At 39.9% G+C, this 18,734-nt stretch overlaps 9 non-coding genes across 9 annotated transcripts; all 9 read left to right on the forward strand.

The window, feature by feature from the left end:
* The first annotated feature begins 1,137 nt into the window (after positions 1-1,137).
* On the forward strand, positions 1,138-1,209 carry trnap-cgg (transfer RNA proline (anticodon CGG)). The gene has a single exon. It is a non-coding gene; the product is annotated as a tRNA-Pro (tRNA).
* A 984-nt stretch (positions 1,210-2,193) lies between these two features.
* On the forward strand, positions 2,194-2,265 carry trnap-cgg (transfer RNA proline (anticodon CGG)). The gene has a single exon. It is a non-coding gene; the product is annotated as a tRNA-Pro (tRNA).
* A 984-nt stretch (positions 2,266-3,249) lies between these two features.
* Positions 3,250-3,321, forward strand: trnap-agg (transfer RNA proline (anticodon AGG)). The gene has a single exon. It is a non-coding gene; the product is annotated as a tRNA-Pro (tRNA).
* A 592-nt stretch (positions 3,322-3,913) lies between these two features.
* Positions 3,914-3,985, forward strand: trnap-cgg (transfer RNA proline (anticodon CGG)). The gene has a single exon. It is a non-coding gene; the product is annotated as a tRNA-Pro (tRNA).
* A 921-nt stretch (positions 3,986-4,906) lies between these two features.
* Positions 4,907-4,978, forward strand: trnap-cgg (transfer RNA proline (anticodon CGG)). Its single transcript has one exon. It is a non-coding gene; the product is annotated as a tRNA-Pro (tRNA).
* Positions 4,979-6,237: 1,259 nt separating this feature from the next.
* trnap-cgg (transfer RNA proline (anticodon CGG)) lies at positions 6,238-6,309 on the forward strand. The gene has a single exon. It is a non-coding gene; the product is annotated as a tRNA-Pro (tRNA).
* A 600-nt stretch (positions 6,310-6,909) lies between these two features.
* trnap-cgg (transfer RNA proline (anticodon CGG)) lies at positions 6,910-6,981 on the forward strand. The gene has a single exon. It is a non-coding gene; the product is annotated as a tRNA-Pro (tRNA).
* Positions 6,982-8,925: 1,944 nt separating this feature from the next.
* trnap-cgg (transfer RNA proline (anticodon CGG)) lies at positions 8,926-8,997 on the forward strand. The gene has a single exon. It is a non-coding gene; the product is annotated as a tRNA-Pro (tRNA).
* A 1,272-nt stretch (positions 8,998-10,269) lies between these two features.
* trnap-cgg (transfer RNA proline (anticodon CGG)) lies at positions 10,270-10,341 on the forward strand. The gene has a single exon. It is a non-coding gene; the product is annotated as a tRNA-Pro (tRNA).
* The last annotated feature ends 8,393 nt before the right edge of the window (positions 10,342-18,734 follow it).

Raw genomic sequence — 18,734 nt, forward strand, 5'->3', positions numbered from 1 at the left:
ATGGTTCTCGCTTAAGAGTGCGATTGGTGTCTGATACAAATCTTGGATGAACCCGCTATTACGAAGGTCGGAAACGTAAATAAAGTCTTCTCATCCGTAAATAAAAGTTTCTTGTAGAGACAGATTGCCTGTTACCGATTGTCTTTAATCAGTAATGCATTCTATACGCTTAAAAGTAGCTCGCTGTTTTAGGGGTATGATTCTCGCTTCGGGTGCGACCTTTAAAAAGGAAAAGTCAAAGTAAAAACCTTCAACACAATTCTCCGAATGTGTCTTTACTGAAACACAGCCAATGCTAGATTTAAGCAGTATTTAAGAGAAGCAGCTGAAATTGCCTCCTTTATCTCAGTGTATGATTCTCGCTTAGATTGCGATTGGTGTCTGCTACAAATCTTGGATGAGCCCACTTTTACAAAGGTCAGAAACGTAAAAAATGTCTTCTTCATCATATAAATTCTAGAAAGTGGCTTGTTGGTCTAGGGGGATGATTCTTGCTTAGGGTGCGAGAGGTCCCGGCTTCAAGTCCCGGACGAGCCCTTTAAAAAGGACCAGTCTAAGTGAAAGCCTATTCCACAATTCTCAGAATATGTCTTCACTGAAACATACACAGTCAATGCTAGATTTAACCTGTATTTAAAAGAAGCAGCTGAAATGTTCTTCTTTACTCTGTGTATGGTTCTCGCTTAAGAGTGCGATTGGTGTCTGATACAAATCTTGGATGAACCCGCTATTACGAAGGTCGGAAACGTAAATAAAGTCTTCTCATCCGTAAATAAAAGTTTCTTGTAGAGACAGATTGCCTGTTACCGATTGTCTTTAATCAGTAATGCATTCTATACGCTTAAAAGTAGCTCGTTGTTTTAGGGGTATGATTCTCGCTTCGGGTGCGACCTTTAAAAAGGAAAAGTCAAAGTAAAAACCTTCAACACAATTCTCCGAATGTGTCTTTACTGAAACACAGCCAATGCTAGATTTAAGCAGTATTTAAGAGAAGCAGCTGAAATTGCCTCCTTTATCTCTGTGTATGATTCTCGCTTAGATTGCGATTGGTGTTTGCTACAAATCTTGGATGAGCCCACTTTTACAAAGGTCAGGAACGTAAATAATGTCTTCTTCATCAAAAATACAAAAGTAAGTGGCTCGTTGGTCTAGGGGTATGATTCTCGCTTCGGGTGCGAGAGGTCCCGGGTTCAAATCCCGGATGAGCCCTTTAAAAAGGACCAGTCTAAGTGAAAACCTATTCCAAAATTCTCAGAATATGTCTTCACTGAAACATACACAGTCAATGCTAGATTTAACCTGTATTTAAGAGAAGCAGCTGAAATGTTCTTCTTTACTCTGTGTATGGCTCTCGCTTAAGAGTGCGATTGGTGTCTGATACAAATCTTGGATGAACCCGCTATTACGAAGGTCGGAAACGTAAATAAAGTCTTCTCATCCGTAAATAAAAGTTTCTTGTAGAGACAGATTGCCTGTTACCGATTGTCTTTAATCAGTAATGCATTCTATACGCTTAAAAGTAGCTCGTTGTTTTAGGGGTATGATTCTCGCTTCGGGTGCGACCTTTAAAAAGGAAAAGTCAAAGTAAAAACCTTCAACACAATTCTCCGAATGTGTCTTTACTGAAACACAGCCAATGCTAGATTTAAGCAGTATTTAAGAGAAGCAGCTGAAATTGCCTCCTTTATCTCAGTGTATGATTCTCGCTTAGATTGCGATTGGTGTCTGCTACAAATCTTGGATGAGCCCACTTTTACAAAGGTCAGAAACGTAAAAAATGTCTTCTTCATCATATAAATACTAGAAAGTGGCTTGTTGGTCTAGGGGGATGATTCTTGCTTAGGGTGCGAGAGGTCCCGGCTTCAAGTCCCGGACGAGCCCATTAAAAAGGACCAGTCTAAGTGAAATCCTTAACCTCAATTCTCAGAATATGTCTTCACTGAAACATACACAGTCAATGCTAGATTTAACCTGTATTTAAGAGAAGCAGCTGAAATGTTCTTCTTTACTCTGTGTATGATTCTCGCATAAGAGTGCGATTGGTGTCTGATACAAATCTTGGATGAACCCGCTATTACGAAGGTCGGAAACGTAAATAAAGTCTTCTCATCCATAAATAAAAGTTTCTTGTAGAGACAGATTGCCTGTTACCCATCGTCTTTTATCAGTAATGCATTCTATACGGTTATAAGTGGCTCGTTGGTCTAGGGGTATGATTCTTGCTTCGGCTGCGAGAGGTCCTGGGTTCAAATCCCAGACGAGCCCTTTAAAAAGGACCAGTCTAAGTGAAAACCTATTCCACAATTCTCAGAATATGTCTTCACTGAAACATACACAGTCAATGCTAGATTTAACCTGTATTTAAGAGAAGCAGCTGAAATGTTCTTCTTTACTCTGTGTATGAATCTCGCATAAGAGTGCGATTGGTGTCTGATACAAATCTTGGATGAACCCGCTATTACGAAGGTCGGAAACGTAAATAAAGTCTTCTCATCCATAAATAAAAGTTTCTTGTAGAGACAGATTGCCTGTTACCCATCGTCTTTTATCAGTAATGCATTCTATACGGTTAAAAGTAGCTCGTTGTTTTAGGGGTATGATTCTTGCTTCGGGTGCGAGAGGTCCTGGGTTCAAATCCCGGACGAGCCCTTTAAAAAGGACCAGTCTAAGTGAAAACCTATTCCACAATTCTCAGAATATGTCTTCACTGAAACATACACAGTCAATGCTAGATTTAACCTGTATTTAAGAGAAGCAGCTGAAATGTTCTTCTTTACTCTGTGTATGGTTCTCGCTTAAGAGTGCGATTGGTGTCTGATACAAATCTTGGATGAACCCGCTATTACGAAGGTCGGAAACGTAAATAAAGTCTTCTCATCCGTAAATAAAAGTTTCTTGTAGAGACAGATTGCCTGTTACCGATTGTCTTTAATCAGTAATGCATTCTATACGCTTAAAAGTAGCTCGTTGTTTTAGGGGTATGATTCTCGCTTCGGGTGCGACCTTTAAAAAGGAAAAGTCAAAGTAAAAACCTTCAACACAATTCTCCGAATGTGTCTTTACTGAAACACAGCCAATGCTAGATTTAAGCAGTATTTAAGAGAAGCAGCTGAAATTGCCTCCTTTATCTCTGTGTATGATTCTCGCTTAGATTGCGATTGGTGTTTGCTACAAATCTTGGATGAGCCCACTTTTACAAAGGTCAGGAACGTAAATAATGTCTTCTTCATCAAAAATAAATACGAATGTGGCTCGTTGGTCTAGGGGTATGATTCTTGCTTAGGGTGCGAGAGGTCCCGGGTTCAAATCCCGGACGAGCCCTTTAAAAAGGACCAGTCTAAGTGAAAACCAATTCTCAGAATGTGTCTTCACTGAAACATACACAGTCAATGCTAGATGTAAGCTGTATTTAAGAGAAGCAGCTGAAATGTTCTTCTTTACTCTGTGTATGGTTCTCGCTTAAGAGTGCGATTGGTGTCTGATACAAATCTTGGATGAACCCGCTATTACGAAGGTCGGAAACATAAATAAAGTGTTCTCATCCGTAAATAAAAGTTTCTTGTAGAGACAGATTGCCTGTTACCGATGGTCTTTAATCAGTAATGCATTCTATACGCTTAAAAGTAGCTCGTTGTTTTAGGGATATTATTCTCGCTTCGGGTGCGACCTTTAAAAAGGAAAAGTCAAAGTAAAAACCTTCAACACAGTTCTCCGAATGTGTCTTTACTGAAACACAGCCAATGCTAGATTTAAGCAGTATTTAAGACAAGCAGCTGAAATTGCCTCCTTTATCTCTGTGTATGATTCTCGCTTAGATTGCGATTGGTGTCTGCTACAAATCTTGGACGAGCCCACTTTTACAAAGGTCAGGAACGTAAATAATGTCTTCTTCATCAAAAATACAAAAGTAAGTGGCTCGTTGGTCTAGGGGTATGATTCTCACTTCGGGTGCGAGAGGTCCCGGGTTCAAATCCCGGACGAGCCCTTTAAAAAGGACCAGTCCGATGGAAAACCTTTTCCACAATTCTCAGAATATGTCTTCACTGAGACATTCACAGTCAATGCTAGATTTAAGCAGTATTTAAGAGAATCAGCTGAAATTGCCTCCTTTATCTCAGTGTATGATTCTCGCTTAGATTGCGATTGGTGTCTGCTACAAATCTTGGATGAGCCCACTTTTACAAAGGTCAGAAACGTAAAAAATGTCTTCTTCATCATATAAACACTAGAAAGTGGCTTGTTGGTCTAGGGGGATGATTCTTGCTTCGGGTGCGAGAGGTCCCGGCTTCAAGTCCCGGACGAGCCCATTAAAAAGGACCAGTCTAAGTGAAATCCTTAACCTCAATTCTCAGAATATGTCTTCACTGAAACATACACAGTCAATGCTAGATTTAACCTGTATTTAAGAGAAGCAGCTGAAATGTTCTTCTTTACTCTGTGTATGATTCTCGCATAAGAGTGCGATTGGTGTCTGATACAAATCTTGGATGAACCCGCTATTACGAAGGTCGGAAACGTAAATAAAGTCTTCTCATCCGTAAATAAAAGTTTCTTGTAGAGACAGATTGCCTGTTACCCATCGTCTTTTATCAGTAATGCATTCTATACGGTTAAAAGTGGCTCGTTGTTTTAGGGGTATGATTCTCGCTTCGGGTGCGACCTTTAAAAAGGAAAAGTCAAAGTAAAAACCTTCAACACAATTCTCCGAATGTGTCTTTACTGAAACCCAGCCAATGCTAGATTTAAGCAGTATTTAAGAGAAGCAGCTGAAATTGCCTCCTTTATCTCTGTGTATGATTCTCGCTTAGATTGCGATTGGTGTCTGCTACAAATCTTGGATGAGCCCACTTTTACAAAGGTCAGGAACGTAAATAATGTCTTCTTCAACAAAAATACAAAAGTAAGTGGCTCGTTGGTCTAGGGGTATGATTATCGCTTCGGGTGCGAGAGGTCCCGGGTTCAAATCCCGGACGAGTCCATTAAAAAGGACCAGTCCGATGGAAAACCTTTTCCACAATTCTCAGAATATGTCTTCACTGAGACATACACAGTCAATGCTAGATTTAACCTGTATTTAAGAGAAGCAGCTGAAATGTTCTTCTTTTACTCTATGTATGATTCTCGCTTAAGAGTGCGATTGGTGTCTGATACAAATCTTGGATGAACCCGCTATTACGAAGGTCGGAAACGTAAATAAAGACTTCTCATCCGTAAATAAAAGTTTCTTGTGGAGACAGATTGCCTGTTACCCATTGTTTTTTATCAGTAATGCATTCTATACGGTTAAAAGTGGCTCGTTGTTTTAGGGGTATGATTCTCGCTTCGGGTGTGACCTTTAAAAAGGAAAAGTCAAAGTAAAAACCTTCAACACAATTCTCCGAATGTGTCTTTACTGAAACACAGCCAATGCTAGATTTAAGCAGTATTTAAGAGAAGCAGCTGAAATTGCCTCCTTTATCTCAGTGTATGATTCTCGCTTAGATTGCGATTGGTGTCTGCTACAAATCTTGGATGAGCCCACTTTTACAAAGGTCAGAAACGTAAAAAATGTCTTCTTCATCATATAAACACTAGAAAGTGGCTTGTTGGTCTAGGGGGATGATTCTTGCTTCGGGTGCGAGAGGTCCCGGCTTCAAGTCCCGGACGAGCCCATTAAAAAGGACCAGTCTAAGTGAAATCCTTAACCTCAATTCTCAGAATATGTCTTCACTGAAACATAGATTTAACCTGTATTTAAGAGAAGCAGCTGAAATGTTCTTCTTTTACTCTATGTATGATTCTCGCTTAAGAGTGCGATTGGTGTCTGATACAAATCTTGGATGAACCCGCTATTACGAAGGTCGGAAACGTAAATAAAGTCTTCTCATCCGTAAATAAAAGTTTCTTGTAGAGACAGATTGCCTGTTACCCATCGTCTTTTATCAGTAATGCATTCTATACGGTTAAAAGTGGCTCGTTGTTTTAGGGGTATGATTCTCGCTTCGGGTGCGACCTTTAAAAAGGAAATGTCAAAGTAAAAACCTTCAACACAATTCTCCGAATGTGTCTTTACTGAAACCCAGCCAATGCTAGATTTAAGCAGTATTTAAGAGAAGCAGCTGAAATTGCCTCCTTTATCTCTGTGTATGATTCTCGCTTAGATGGCGATTGGTGTCTGCTACAAATTTTGGATGAGCCCACTTTTACAAAGGTCAGGAACGTAAATAATGTCTTCTTCATCAAAAAACAAAAGTAAGTGGCTCGTTGGTCTAGGGGTATGATTCTCGCTTCGGGTGTGAGAGGTCCCGGGTTCAAATCCCGGACGAGCCCTTTAAAAAGGACCAGTCCGATGGAAAACATTTTCCACAATTCTCAGAATATGTCTTCACTGAAACATACACAGTCAATGCTAGATTTAACCTGTATTTAAGAGAAGCAGCTGAAATGTTCTTCTTTACCCTGTGTATGGTTCTCGCTTAAGAGTGCGATTGGTGTCTGATACAAATCTTGGATGAACCCGCTATTACGAAGGTCGGAAACGTAAATAAAGTCTTCTCATCCGTAAATAAAAGTTTCTTGTAGAGACAGATTGCCTGTTACCGATTGTCTTTAATCAGTAATGCATTCTATACGCTTAAAAGTAGCTCGTTGTTTTAGGGGTATTATTCTCGCTTCGGGTGCGACCTTTAAAAAGGAAAAGTCAAAGTAAAAACCTTCAACACAATTCTCCGAATGTGTCTTTACTGAAACACAGCCAATGCTAGATTTAAGCAGTATTTAAGAGAAGCAGCTGAAATTGCCTCCTTTATCTCTGTGTATGATTCTCGCTTAGATTGCGATTGGTGTCTGCTACAAATCTTGGATGAGCCCACTTTTACAAAGGTCAGGAACGTAAATAATGTCTTCTTCATCAAAAATACACAAGAAAGTGGCTCGTTGGTGTAGGGGTATGATTCTCGCTTCGGGTGCGAGAGGTCCCGGGTTCAAATCCCGGACGAGCCCATTAAAAAGGACCAGTCTAAGTGAAATCCTTAACCTCAATTCTCAGAATATGTCTTCAATGAAACATACACAGTCAATGCTAGATTTAACCTGTATTTAAGAGAAGCAGCTGAAATGTTCTTCTTTACTCTGTGTATGGTTCTCGCTTAAGAGTGCGATTGGTGTCTGATACAAATCTTGGATGAAGCCGCTATTACGAAGGTCGGAAACGTAAATAAAGTCTTCTCATCCGTAAATAAAAGTTTCTTGTGGAGACAGTTTGCCTGTTACCCATTGTCTTTTATCAGTAATGCATTCTATACGGTTAAAAGTGGCTTGTTGTTTTAGGGGTATGATTCTCGCTTCGGGTGCGACCTTTAAAAAGGAAAAGTCAAAGTAAAAACCTTCAACACAATTCTCCGAATGTGTCTTTACTGAAACACAGCCAATGCTAGATTTAAGCAGTATTTAAGAGAAGCAGCTGAAATTGCCTCCTTTATCTCAGTGTATGATTCTCGCTTAGATTGCGATTGGTGTCTGCTACAAATCTTGGATGAGCCCACTTTTACAAAGGTCAGAAACGTAAAAAATGTCTTCTTCATCATATAAACACTAGAAAGTGGCTTGTTGGTCTAGGGGGATGATTCTTGCTTCGGGTGCGAGAGGTCCCGGCTTCAAGTCCCGGACGAGCCCATTAAAAAGGACCAGTCTAAGTGAAATCCTTAACCTCAATTCTCAGAATATGTCTTCACTGAAACATACACAGTCAATGCTAGATTTAACCTGTATTTAAGAGAAGCAGCTGAAATGTTCTTCTTTTACTCTGTGTATGATTCTCGCTTAAGAGTGCGATTGGTGTCTGATACAAATCTTGGATGAACCCGCTATTACGAAGGTCGGAAACGTAAATAAAGTCTTCTCATCCGTAAATAAAAGTTTATTGTGGAGACAGATTGCCTGTTACCCATTGTCTTTTATCAGTAATGCATTCTATACGGTTAAAAGTGGCTCGTTGTTTTAGGGGTATGATTCTCGCTTCGGGTGCGACCTTTAAAAAGGAAAAGTCAAAGTAAAAACCTTCAACACAATTCTCCGAATGTGTCTTTACTGAAACACAGCCAATGCTAGATTTAAGCAGTATTTAAGAGAAGCAGCTGAAATTGCCTCCTTTATCTCAGTGTATGATTCTCGCTTAGATTGCGATTGGTGTCTGCTACAAATCTTGGATGAGCCCACTTTTACAAAGGTCAGAAACGTAAAAAATTTCTTCTTCATCATATAAACACTAGAAAGTGGCTTGTTGGTCTAGGGGGATGATTCTTGCTTCGGGTGCGAGAGGTCCCGGCTCAAGTCCCGGACGAGCCCATTAAAAAGGACCAGTCTAAGTGAAATCCTTAACCTCAATTCTCAGAATATGTCTTCACTGAAAAATACACAGTCAATGCTAGATTTAAGCTGTATTTAAGAGAAGCAGCTGAAATGTTCTTCTTTTACTCTGTGTATGATTCTCGCATAAGAGTGCGATTGGTGTCTGATCCAAATCTTGGATGAACCCGCTATTACGAAGGTCGGAAACGTAAATAAAGTCTTCTCATCCGTAAATAAAAGTTTCTTGTAGAGACAGATTGCCTGTTACCCATCGTCTTTTATCAGTAATGCATTCTATACGGTTAAAAGTGGCTCGTTGTTTTAGGGGTATGATTCTCGCTTCGGGTGCGACCGTTAAAAAGGAAAAGTCAAAGTAAAAACCTTGAACACAATTCTCCGAATGTGTCTTTACTGAAACACAGCCAATGCTATATTTAAGCAGTATTTAAGAGAAGCAGCTGAAATTGCCTCCTTTATCTCTGTGTATGATTCTCGCTTAGATTGCGATTGGTGTCTGCTACAAATCTTGGATGAGCCCACTTTTACAAAGGCCAGTACGTAAATAATGTCTTCTTCATCAAAAATACACAAGAAAGTGGCTCGTTGGTCTAGGGGTATGATTCTCGCTTCGGGTGCGAGAGGTCCCGGGTTCAAATCCCGGACGAGCCCTTTAAAAAGGACCAGTCCGATGGAAAACCTTTTCCACAATTTTCAGAATATGTCTTCACTGAAACATACACAGTCAATGCTAGATTTAACCTGTATTTAAGAGAAGCAGCTGAAATGTTCTTCTTTTACTCTGTGTATGATTCTCGCTTAAGAGTGCGATTGGTGTCTGATACAAATCTTGGATGAACCCGCTATTACGAAGGTCGGAAACGTAAATAAAGTCTTCTCATCCGTAAATAAAAGTTTCTTGTGGAGACAGATTGCCTGTTACCCATTGTCTTTTATCAGTAATGCATTCTATACGGTTAAAAGTGGCTCGTTGTTTTAGGGGTATGATTCTCGCTTCGGGTGCGACCTTTAAAAAGGAAAAGTCAAAGTAAAAACCTTCAACACAATTCTCCGAATGTGTCTTTACTGAAACACAGCCAATGCTAGATTTAAGCAGTATTTAAGAGAAGCAGCTGAAATTGCCTCCTTTATCTCAGTGTATGATTCTCGCTTAGATTGCGATTGGTGTCTGCTACAAATCTTGGATGAGCCCACTTTTACAAAGGTCAGAAACGTAAAAAATGTCTTCTTCATCATATAAACACTAGAAAGTGGCTTGTTGGTCTAGGGGGATGATTCTTGCTTCGGGTGCGAGAGGTCCCGGCTTCAAGTCCCGGACGAGCCCATTAAAAAGGACCAGTCTAAGTGAAATCCTTAACCTCAATTCTCAGAATATGTCTTCACTGAAACATACACAGTCAATGCTAGATTTAACCTGTATTTAAGAGAAGCAGCTGAAATGTTCTTCTTTACTCTGTGTATGGTTCTCGCTTAAGAGTGCGATTGGTGTCTGAAACAAATCTTGGATGAACCCGCTATTACGAAGGTCGGAAACGTAAATAAAGTCTTCTCATCCGTAAATAAAAGTTTCTTGTAGAGACAGATTGCCTGTTACCGATTGTCTTTAATCAGTAATGCATTCTATACGCTTAAAAGTAGCTCGTAGTTTTAGGGGTATTATTCTCGCTTCGGGTGCGACCTTTAAAAAGGAAAAGTCAAAGTAAAAACCTTCAACACAATTCTCCGAATGTGTCTTTACTGAAACACAGCCAATGCTATATTTAAGCAGTATTTAAGAGAAGCAGCTGAAATTGCCTCCTTTATCTCTGTGTATGATTCTCGCTTAGATTGCGATTGGTGTCTGCTACAAATCTTGGATGAGCCCACTTTTACAAAGGTCAGTACGTAAATAATGTCTTCTTCATCAAAAATACACAAGAAAGTGGCTCGTTGGTCTAGGGGTATGATTCTCGCTTCGGGTGCGAGATGTCCCGGGTTCAAATCCCGGACGAGCCCTTTAAAAAGGACCAGTCCGATGGAAAACCTTTTCCACAATTTTCAGAATATGTCTTCACTGAAACATACACAGTCAATGCTAGATTTAACCTGTATTTAAGAGAAGCAGCTGAAATGTTCTTCTTTTACTCTGTGTATGATTCTCGCTTAAGAGTGCGATTGGTGTCTGATACAAATCTTGGATGAACCCGCTATTACGAAGGTCGGAAACGTAAATAAAGTCTTCTCATCCGTAAATAAAAGTTTATTGTGGAGACAGATTGCCTGTTACCCATTGTCTTTTATCAGTAATGCATTCTATACGGTTAAAAGTGGCTCGTTGTTTTAGGGGTATGATTCTCGCTTCGGGTGCGACCTTTAAAAAGGAAAAGTCAAAGTAAAAACCTTCAACACAATTCTCCGAATGTGTCTTTACTGAAACACAGCCAATGCTAGATTTAAGCAGTATTTAAGAGAAGCAGCTGAAATTGCCTCCTTTATCTCAGTGTATGATTCTCGCTTAGATTGCGATTGGTGTCTGCTACAAATCTTGGATGAGCCCACTTTTACAAAGGTCAGAAACGTAAAAAATGTCTTCTTCATCATATAAACACTAGAAAGTGGCTTGTTGGTCTAGGGGGATGATTCTTGCTTCGGGTGCGAGAGGTCCCGGCTTCAAGTCCTGGACGAGCCCATTAAAAAGGACCAGTCTAAGTGAAATCCTTAACCTCAATTCTCAGAATATGTCTTCACTGAAACATACACAGTCAATGCTAGATTTAACCTGTATTTAAGAGAAGCAGCTGAAATGTTCTTCTTTTACTCTGTGTATGATTCTCGCTTAAGAGTGCGATTGTTGTCTGATACAAATCTTGGATGAACCCGCTATTACGAAGGTCGGAAACGTAAATAAAGTCTTCTCATCCGTAAATAAAAGTTTCTTGTGGAGACAGATTGCCTGTTACCCATTGTTTTTTATCAGTAATACATTCTATACGGCTAAAAGTGGCTCGTTGTTTTAGGGGTATGATTCTCGCTTCGGGTGCGACCTTTAAAAAGGAAAAGTCAAAGTAAAAACCTTCAACACAATTCTCCGAATGTGTCTTTACTGAAACACAGCCAATGCTATATTTAAGCAGTATTTAAGAGAAGCAGCTGAAATTGCCTCCTTTATCTCTGTGTATGATTCTCGCTTAGATTGCGATTGGTGTCTGCTACAAATCTTGGATGAGCCCACTTTTACAAAGGTCAGAAACGTAAAAAATGTCTTCTTCATCATATAAACACTAGAAAGTGGCTTGTTGGTCTAGGGGGATGATTCTTGCTTCGGGTGCGAGAGGTTCCGGCTTCAAGTCCCGGACGAGCCCATTAAAAAGGACCAGTCTAAGTGAAATCCTTAACCTCAATTCTCAGAATATGTCTTCACTGAAACATACACAGTCAATGCTAGATTTAAGCTGTATTTAAGAGAAGCAGCTGAAATGTTCTTCTTTTACTCTGTGTATGATTCTCGCTTAAGATTGCGATTGGTGTCTGATACAAATCTTGGATGAACACGCTATTACGAAGGTCGGAAACGTAAATAAAGTCTTCTTATCCGTAAATAAAAGTTTCTTGTAGAGACAGATTGCCTGTTACCCATCGTCTTTTATCAGTAATGCATTCTATACGCTTAAAAGTGGCTCGTTGTTTTAGGGGTATGATTCTCGCTTCGGGTGCGACCTTTAAAAAGGAAAGGTCAAAGTAAAAACCTTCAACACAATTCTCCGAATGTGTCTTTACTGAAACACAGCCAATGCTAGATTTAAGCAGTATTTAAGAGAAGCAGCTGAAATTGCCTCCTTTATCTCTGTGTATGATTCTCGCTTAGATTGCGATTGGTGTCTGCTACAAATCTTGGATGAGCCCACTTTTACAAAGGTCAGGAACGTAAATAATGTCTTCTTCATCAAAAATACACAAGAAAGTGGCTCGTTGGTCTAGGGGTATGATTCTTGCTTCGGGTGCGAGAGGTCCCGGCTTCAAGTCCCGGACGAGCCCATTAAAAAGGACCAGTCTAAGTGAAATCCTTAACCTCAATTCTCAGAATATGTCTTCACTGAAACATACACAGTCAATGCTGTATTTAAGAGAAGCAGCTGAAATGTTCTTCTTTTACTCTGTGTATGATTCTCGCTTAAGAGTGCGATTGGTGTCTGATACAAATCTTGGATGAACACGCTATTACGAAGGTCGGAAACGTAAATAAAGTCTTCTTATCCGTAAATAAAAGTTTCTTGTAGAGACAGATTGCCTGTTACCCATCGTCTTTTATCAGTAATGCATTCTATACGCTTAAAAGTGGCTCGTTGTTTTAGGGGTATGATTCTCGCTTCGGGTGCGACCTTTAAAAAGGAAAAGTCAAAGTAAAAACCTTCAACACAATTCTCCGAATGTATCTTTACTGAAACACAGCCAATGCTAGATTTAAGCAGTATTTAAGAGAAGCAGCTGAAATTGCCTCCTTTATCTCTGTGTATGATTCTCGCTTAGATTGCGATTGGTGTCTGCTACAAATCTTGGATGAGCCCACTTTTACAAAGGTCAGGAACGTAAATAATGTCGTCTTCATCAAAAATACACAAGAAAGTGGCTCGTTGGTCTAGGGTTATGATTCTCGCTTCGGGTGCGAGAGGTCCCAGGTTCAAATCCCGGACGAGCCCTTTAAAAAGGACCAGTCCGAGGGAAAACCTTTTCCACAATTCTCAGAATATGTCTTCACTGAAACATACACAGTCAATGCTAGATTTAACCTGTATTTAAGAGAAGCAGCTGAAATGTTCTTCTTTTACTCTGTGTATGATTCTCGCTTAAGAGTGCGATTGTTGTCTGATACAAATCTTGGATGAACCCGCTATTACGAAGGTCGGAAACGTAAATAAAGTCTTCTCATCCGTAAATAAAAGTTTCTTGTGGAGACAGATTGCCTGTTACCCATTGTTTTTTATCAGTAATACATTCTATACGGCTAAAAGTGGCTCGTTGTTTTAGGGGTATGATTCTCGCTTCGGGTGCGACCTTTAAAAAGGAAAAGTCAAAGTAAAAACCTTCAACACAATTCTCCGAATGTGTCTTTACTGAAACACAGCCAATGCTATATTTAAGCAGTATTTAAGAGAAGCAGCTGAAATTGCCTCCTTTATCTCTGTGTATGATTCTCGCTTAGATTGCGATTGGTGTCTGCTACAAATCTTGGATGAGCCCACTTTTACAAAGGTCAGAAACGTAAAAAATGTCTTCTTCATCATATAAACACTAGAAAGTGGCTTGTTGGTCTAGGGGGATGATTCTTGCTTCGGGTGCGAGAGGTTCCGGCTTCAAGTCCCGGACGAGCCCATTAAAAAGGACCAGTCTAAGTGAAATCCTTAACCTCAATTCTCAGAATATGTCTTCACTGAAACATACACAGTCAATGCTAGATTTAAGCTGTATTTAAGAGAAGCAGCTGAAATGTTCTTCTTTTACTCTGTGTATGATTCTCGCTTAAGATTACGATTGGTGTCTGATACAAATCTTGGATGAACACGCTATTACGAAGGTCGGAAACGTAAATAAAGTCTTCTTATCCGTAAATAAAAGTTTCTTGTAGAGACAGATTGCCTGTTACCCATCGTCTTTTATCAGTAATGCATTCTATACGCTTAAAAGTGGCTCGTTGTTTTAGGGGTATGATTCTCGCTTCGGGTGCGACCTTTAAAAAGGAAAAGTCAAAGTAAAAACCTTCAACACAATTCTCCGAATGTGTCTTTACTGAAACACAGCCAATGCTAGATTTAAGCAGTATTTAAGAGAAGCAGCTGAAATTGCCTCCTTTATCTCTGTGTATGATTCTCGCTTAGATTGCGATTGGTGTCTGCTACAAATCTTGGATGAGCCCACTTTTACAAAGGTCAGGAACGTAAATAATGTCTTCTTCATCAAAAATACACAAGAAAGTGGCTCGTTGGTCTAGGGGTATGATTCTTGCTTCGGGTGCGAGAGGTCCCGGCTTCAAGTCCCGGACGAGCCCATTAAAAAGGACCAGTCTAAGTGAAATCCTTAACCTCAATTCTCAGAATATGTCTTCACTGAAACATACACAGTCAATGCTGTATTTAAGAGAAGCAGCTGAAATGTTCTTCTTTTACTCTGTGTATGATTCTCGCTTAAGAGTGCGATTGGTGTCTTATACAAATCTTGGATGAACACGCTATTACGAAGGTCGGAAACGTAAATAAAGTCTTCTTATCCGTAAATAAAAGTTTCTTGTAGAGACAGATTGCCTGTTACCCATCGTCTTTTATCAGTAATGCATTCTATACGCTTAAAAGTGGCTCGTTGTTTTAGGGGTATGATTCTCGCTTCGGGTGCGACCTTTAAAAAGGAAAAGTCAAAGTAAAAACCTTCAACACAATTCTCCGAATGTGTCTTTACTGAAACACAGCCAATGCTATATTTAAGCAGTATTTAAGAGAAGCAGCTGAAATTGCCTCCTTTATCTCTGTGTATGATTCTCGCTTAGATTGCGATTGGTGTCTGCTACAAATCTTGGATGAGCCCACTTTTACAAAGGTCAGGAACGTAAATAATGTCGTCTTCATCAAAAATACACAAGAAAGTGGCTCGTTGGTCTAGGGTTATGATTCTCGCTTCGGGTGCGAGAGGTCCCAGGTTCAAATCCCGGACGAGCCCTTTAAAAAGGACCAGTCCGAGGGAAAACCTTTTCCACAATTCTCAGAATATGTCTTCACTGAAACATACACAGTCAGTGCTAGATTTAACCTGTATTTAAGAGAAGCAGCTGAAATGTTCTTCTTTTACTCTGTGTATGATTCTCGCTTAAGAGTGCGATTGTTGTCTGATACAAATCTTGGATGAACCCGCTATTACGAAGGTCGGAAACGTAAATGAAGTCTTCTCATCCGTAAATAAAAGTTTATTGTGGAGACAGATTGCCTGTTACCCATTGTTTTTTATCAGTAATACATTCTATACGGCTAAAAGTGGCTCGTTGTTTTAGGGGTATGATTCTCGCTTCGGGTGCGACCTTTAAAAAGGAAAAGTCAAAGTAAAAACCTTCAACACAATTCTCCGAATGTGTCTTTACTGAAACACAGCCAATGCTAGATTTAAGCAGTATTTAAGAGAAGCAGCTGAAATTGCCTCCTTTATCTCTGTGTATGATTCTCGCTTAGATTGCGATTGGTGTCTGCTACAAATCTTGGATGAGCCCACTTTTACAAAGGTCAGGAACGTAAATAATGTCTTCTTCATCAAAAATACACAAGAAAGTGGCTCGTTGGTCTAGGGGGATGATTCTTGCTTCGGGTGCGAGAGGTCCCGGCTTCAAGTCCCGGACGAGCCCATTAAAAAGGACCAGTCTAAGTGAAATCCTTAACCTCAATTCTCAGAATATGTCTTCACTGAAACATACACAGTCAATGCTGTAATTAAGAGAAGCAGCTGAAATGTTCTTCTTTTACTCTGTGTATGATTCTCGCTTAAGAGTGCGATTGGTGTCTGATACAAATCTTGGATGAACACGCTATTACGAAGGTCGGAAACGTAAATAAAGTCTTCTTATCCGTAAATAAAAGTTTCTTGTAGAGACAGATTGCCTGTTACCCATCGTCTTTCATCAGTAATGCATTCTATACGCTTAAAAGTGGCTCGTTGTTTTAGGGGTATGATTCTCGCTTCGGGTGCGACCTTTAAAAAGGAAAAGTCAAAGTAAAAACCTTCAACACAATTCTCCGAATGTGTCTTTACTGAAACACAGCCAATGCTATATTTAAGCAGTATTTAAGAGAAGCAGCTGAAATTGCCTCCTTTATCTCTGTGTATGATTCTCGCTTAGATTGCGATTGGTGTCTGCTACAAATCTTGGATGAGCCCACTTTTACAAAGGTCAGGAACGTAAATAATGTCGTCTTCATCAAAAATACACAAGAAAGTGGCTCGTTGGTCTAGGGTTATGATTCTCGCTTCGGGTGCGAGAGGTCCCAGGTTCAAATCCCGGACGAGCCCTTTAAAAAGGACCAGTCCGAGGGAAAACCTTTTCCACAATTCTCAGAATATGTCTTCACTGAAACATACACAGTCAATGCTAGATTTAACCTGTATTTAAGAGAAGCAGCTGAAATGTTCTTCTTTTACTCTGTGTATGATTCTCGCTTAAGAGTGCGATTGTTGTCTGATACAAATCTTGGATGAACCCGCTATTACGAAGGTCGGAAACGTAAATAAAGTCTTCTCATCCGTAAATAAAAGTTTCTTGTAGAGACAGATTGCCTGTTACCCATCGTCTTTTATCAGTAATGCATTCTATACGCTTAAAAGTGGCTCGTTGTTTTAGGGGTATGATTCTCGCTTCGGGTGCGACCTTTAAAAAGGAAAAGTCAAAGTAAAAACCTTCAACACAATTCTCCGAATGTGTCTTTACTGAAACACAGCCAATGCTATATTTAAGCAGTATTTAAGAGAAGCAGCTGAAATTGCCTCCTTTATCTCTGTGTATGATTCTCGCTTAGATTGCGATTGGTGTCTGCTACAAATCTTGGATGAGCCCACTTTTACAAAGGTCAGGAACGTAAATAATGTCGTCTTCATCAAAAATACACAAGAAAGTGGCTCGTTGGTCTAGGGTTATGATTCTCGCTTCGGGTGCGAGAGGTCCCAGGTTCAAATCCCGGACGAGCCCTTTAAAAAGGACCAGTCCGAGGGAAAACCTTTTCCACAATTCTCAGAATATGTCTTCACTGAAACATACACAGTCAGTGCTAGATTTAACCTGTATTTAAGAGAAGCAGCTGAAATGTTCTTCTTTTACTCTGTGTATGATTCTCGCTTAAGAGTGCGATTGTTGTCTGATACAAATCTTGGATGAACCCGCTATTACGAAGGTCGGAAACGTAAATGAAGTCTTCTCATCCGTAAATAAAAGTTTATTGTGGAGACAGATTGCCTGTTACCCATTGTTTTTTATCAGTAATACATTCTATACGGCTAAAAGTGGCTCGTTGTTTTAGGGGTATGATTCTCGCTTCGGGTGCGACCTTTAAAAAGGAAAAGTCAAAGTAAAAACCTTCAACACAATTCTCCGAATGTGTCTTTACTGAAACACAGCCAATGCTAGATTTAAGCAGTATTTAAGAGAAGCAGCTGAAATTGCCTCCTTTATCTCTGTGTATGATTCTCGCTTAGATTGCGATTGGTGTCTGCTACAAATCTTGGATGAGCCCACTTTTACAAAGGTCAGGAACGTAAATAATGTCTTCTTCATCAAAAATACACAAGAAAGTGGCTCGTTGGTCTAGGGGGATGATTCTTGCTTCGGGTGCGAGAGGTCCCGGCTTCAAGTCCCGGACGAGCCCATTAAAAAGGACCAGTCTAAGTGAAATCCTTAACCTCAATTCTCAGAATATGTCTTCACTGAAACATACACAGTCAATGCTGTAATTAAGAGAAGCAGCTGAAATGTTCTTCTTTTACTCTGTGTATGATTCTCGCTTAAGAGTGCGATTGGTGTCTGATACAAATCTTGGATGAACACGCTATTACGAAGGTCGGAAACGTAAATAAAGTCTTCTTATCCGTAAATAAAAGTTTCTTGTAGAGACAGATTGCCTGTTACCCATCGTCTTTCATCAGTAATGCATTCTATACGCTTAAAAGTGGCTCGTTGTTTTAGGGGTATGATTCTCGCTTCGGGTGCGACCTTTAAAAAGGAAAAGTCAAAGTAAAAACCTTCAACACAATTCTCCGAATGTGTCTTTACTGAAACACAGCCAATGCTATATTTAAGCAGTATTTAAGAGAAGCAGCTGAAATTGCCTCCTTTATCTCTGTGTATGATTCTCGCTTAGATTGCGATTGGTGTCTGCTACAAATCTTGGATGAGCCCACTTTTACAAAGGTCAGGAACGTAAATAATGTCGTCTTCATCAAAAATACACAAGAAAGTGGCTCGTTGGTCTAGGGTTATGATTCTCGCTTCGGGTGCGAGAGGTCCCAGGTTCAAATCCCGGACGAGCCCTTTAAAAAGGACCAGTCCGAGGGAAAACCTTTTCCACAATTCTCAGAATATGTCTTCACTGAAACATACACAGTCAATGCTAGATTTAACCTGTATTTAAGAGAAGCAGCTGAAATGTTCTTCTTTTACTCTGTGTATGATTCTCGCTTAAGAGTGCGATTGTTGTCTGATACAAATCTTGGATGAACCCGCTATTACGAAGGTCGGAAACGTAAATAAAGTCTTCTCATCCGTAAATAAAAGTTTCTTGTAGAGACAGATTGCCTGTTACCCATCGTCTTTCATCAGTAATGCATTCTATACGCTTAAAAGTGGCTCGTTGTTTTAGGGGTATGATTCTCGCTTCGGGTGCGACCTTTAA

The sequence above is a fragment of the Salvelinus alpinus genome, chromosome 28, assembly GCF_045679555.1.
Source record: "Salvelinus alpinus chromosome 28, SLU_Salpinus.1, whole genome shotgun sequence".
Taxonomy (NCBI): Eukaryota; Metazoa; Chordata; class Actinopteri; order Salmoniformes; family Salmonidae; genus Salvelinus; species Salvelinus alpinus.